The following is a 3,859-nucleotide window of genomic DNA, read 5'->3' as shown; positions in this document are numbered from 1 at the left end:
TGGAGAGCCGCCTGGTCTTCCTGAAGACCACTGCAGTTCAGCGAGGACAGAAGTACTGTGTGCTGACAGGCGACGGCCTGTCAGGGCTTGGGGGAGCATGGGAGCGGCAGGGGCGAGGGTTGCGGAGAACCAGAAGATGCCCACTTGAACTTGACAGGTTGGGAGTCATTGAAGCTGGGGGCTGAGAAGTAGCCAGAAAGATGCTAGTGTTTGGGGTGGTGGTGTCCTTTCTCCTGAGGTGGTGACATGGGAAGGGGAGCAGGTTTGGCTGGAAGACACTGCCCACACTTGGTTCAAAGTGCGGGTGAGATAGCTACATGGAGAAGTCACACCACTGGTAAATACACGAGTTTGCAGCTAGAACTATATCTGCATTGATGACATGTTAAGTGCCTTTTTTTTTTTTTAAGCTAAGGGTGTGTGGGTGATGCTCATTCTGGCCAGGATGACATCATGAAGCGGGGCCATACCTAGAGCTTGCTACCACCAGATTTGTCTCTTTCTTCCTGCGACCTTCAGCAATTTATCTCACCTTTCTGTGTTCTCCTGTCTTCAGCATAAAGTGGTGATAGTTATGTCTGCTTTAGACTACCCAGTAGCACATTTGAGGATCCATTAAACTGAAAATAAAACATGTGGGACTCCGTGGAAATAAGAACTATGTTAAAACAAGAAGTTATTGTAGTTGTGTGTAAGCCAATGAAAAGCAGAAATACAGCCTCTAGGCTCAGTATTGATTTTGGTCCCGGGTGCTTCTCACAGCCCAATAAATCTGACATTTCTCCCCTCAAGCGCTGGCTGTGCTGATGGCATGTCTCCAGCCTCCTTGTCCTGCTCCAAGGTCACGTCCTTTCTCGGCTCAGGCCAGACCCAGCAGCCCTGTACCTGTCTGTGCTGTTCTGGCTGCCCTCCCCCCTTCAGCCCCCCTCTGTGGGGTGGCTACAGGGAAGATTCCAGTTGTGAAGTTGGAGCATGGCCAAGAGCAGATGCCCTTTGATAAAGCAGGGACAGGCCTGGCAGCAAAGCAGAGCCTGGATCCACAGAATAAGGGGTTTAAGGATGACCAAAAGAAATGTCCCTAGAGAGAGTTTGCAAATGCTAGGATGCATGAAGTGTTAAGGAATTTGCTTCTTCCATCCTTCAGCTGTGGGCAAAGTATTTACTGAGCACCTACTGAATGTCAGACCCTGAGACAAGCCTTCTGAAGATACAGAAGTGAGAGTTGTATTTGTCCTCTTGCAATTCATATCTGAATTTGGGAAGAGATAATAAAGGAACAAAATATGCTGTAGGGAACAACAGGGTACAAGGCTAGACAATAGTGATGCGACTGGGATGGGAAAGGCCTGGCTTTGATTGGGTAATCAGGGAAGGCTTCAGAGAGGTGGTGACACTTGAACTGATCACTGACAGCAAGAAAGGAGCAGGCCTGTGAAGAGCAGGGGAGTACCATTCCAGGCAGAGGGCCCGAGGTGAGAACATACTTGCTCTGTGCACAGAATCACGACAAGGACTGTGGCTAGAATCCAGAGAGTGGAGAGGAGGGGCGGGACCAGATGGTGCAGGGCTTTATCAGCCATGGAACAGAGTGTGCATTTCTGTTTCAGTGTCATGGTGTGCCATTGAAAGATTTTATGCAAGAGTTATTTCTGTCTTCAAAGACTACATTCTACAGGGGTGAAGAAGGGAACAGGATCAAAACTGGGGTGGGAAGAGCACACGGGACTATGGTGATGGCACATGGGTGAATTGATGGTGGGAAGCCCACGGGGATTATAACTGAGATGAAAAAATGTACAAAATGATATATATGTAAAGACTACTTTTTTGATGGGCACTTAGGTTGCTTTTATTACAAGTTTTTGTTTTAAGGTCTATCTTGCCTGGTATGGATAATAGTTTTCCATTTTTTTTTGCCTCCATTTGCATGGAATATTTTTTCCATCCCTTTACATGCACAATGGAATAGTACTCAGGTATAAAAGAAGCTGAACTTTGTTATTTGCAATGACATGGATAGAGTTTGAGGAGATTATGCCAAGTGACTAAATCAGACAGTGAAAGACAAACACTGTAGAATATGTGGAAAATAAACAAAGCAAACAGACAAAAAAATACAAACTCTTTGATTCTTACAAAAGAATGGTGGTTACCAGTGGGAAAGGGGAATTTCTGGGGGTGAATCGACGGGCTAGAGGGGATCAATTGTCTGGTGGCAATGGACATTGGGTTTCTGGTGGTGATTGTAGTGTAGTATATACAGATGTTGAAATATAATAAGGTTGTGCACCATGAAAGAAAAACAAACTCTAAGGCTATGAGAACAGAATGATGCTTCCCAGAAGGGAAGGGGGTGAGCAAATCAGGCAATGGGGGTCCACTGTATGGTGGTGGAAGGAAACTGAGCTATTGGTGTGTTATACCCAAAATCTAGAAAATGCTATAAACCAAAGAAAAAGAAAAATAGAGTGCTCTAAACTCTGAGTTAATAATGGACTGGAGGGGAAAGGAAAGAACCAAAGAAACTATATTAATTCAAAAAGACACCTACACCCCTATATTTACTGCAGTACTATTTACAATAATTGGTAAGCTATGGAAATGGCCCAAATGCCCAGATGACTAGATTAGGAAGATGTGATATGTACACATAATGGAACATTGCTTAGCAGTCAAAAAGATACTCATGCTGGATGGAGCTGGAAGGGATCATGCCCAGTGAAATAAGCCAGAAAGGAACAGAAAAATACTGAATGGCTTCACTTCTGGCAGGAGTGCAGGGGACCCAGATAAGAGATCGGGGCGGCGGGGTGGGGAGAAAAGTAATCATAATAAAGTAAAAATCAAACTCAACAGGTAACTCTAAACCAGAGACATTCCAAATCAAAATCAACAGGTAACTATAAACCAGAGACATTCTTTGGTGGGGGGAAGAGGAAATAGGATCAAAACAGGGGTCCGAAGAGCACAAGGGACTATGGCGATGGTGCGCAGGTGTGAATCGGTGGCAGAAATTTCACGGGGATTACAACTGAGATGATGAAGCATACGCTGTATAAAAATGCAAACAAAACAAGGAAACTAGCCATTGCAGTGCTTGGGTGAGAGGTGACAGGTGACAGAGCGTCTGGGGAACTGGAGGGACTGAGGAGGACTTGTGGGCTTCAGGCTTTAGTGGTCACCTGCATGGGGATACCTTTGCCGTGAGAGGTGACTCAGCACAGGGTCATGGAGGAAAACTAGGCTTCCTTTTCCCTTTGGCAAAATTGGACTTAACCTTCCAAGGAGATGAAGTTGATGTACAACTGGAAGCCACCAGACATTTCTGGGCTGGGCTCTCAGCACAGGATGAGATGGGAGCTTCCAGCAGAAGGGGTCAGAAGGAAAGAGAGGACGTAGGCCAGAGTCCTGGAAAACTGGTGTGGGTGTGGGAGTGACCGGTGGGGACAGGAAAGCCAGGAGGGTGGTGTCACGAGAGCCTAAAGAAACTTCTGGGAGGGCCAAGGCGGGAAGAAGTGAGGCGTACCCACTTGGTGTGGTCAGTTGGAGGAGGTTCTGATGGTGACAAGTCATTTCGGTTAGTCCATGAGGATGAAAAGTTCAGATTAGAGTGGGTGGAAGAACTGGAGCTAGGGAGGCAGAAATGACATCTGCGGACAACTATTGAGAAGTGTGACCATTAAACTGGTAGGGGACTAGCTGTGGACTTAGGTTTCTGTGAAAGTAAGAAATGTGCTATCATTTCTTTTTTATTATCGGTTATTAATTTTTTTTAAAGATTTATTTATTTGTGCATACAGAACTGGGGTACAGGCCAGAGGCTCAGGGGTGGCGAGAGGCTTCACCAGAGACAGAGTGG

Source organism: Condylura cristata, unplaced genomic scaffold (genome assembly GCF_000260355.1).
Source record: "Condylura cristata isolate star-nosed mole 26May11 unplaced genomic scaffold, ConCri1.0 scaffold00021, whole genome shotgun sequence".
Classification (NCBI taxonomy): domain Eukaryota; kingdom Metazoa; phylum Chordata; class Mammalia; order Eulipotyphla; family Talpidae; genus Condylura; species Condylura cristata.
This window is presented reverse-complemented; position numbering follows the sequence as displayed.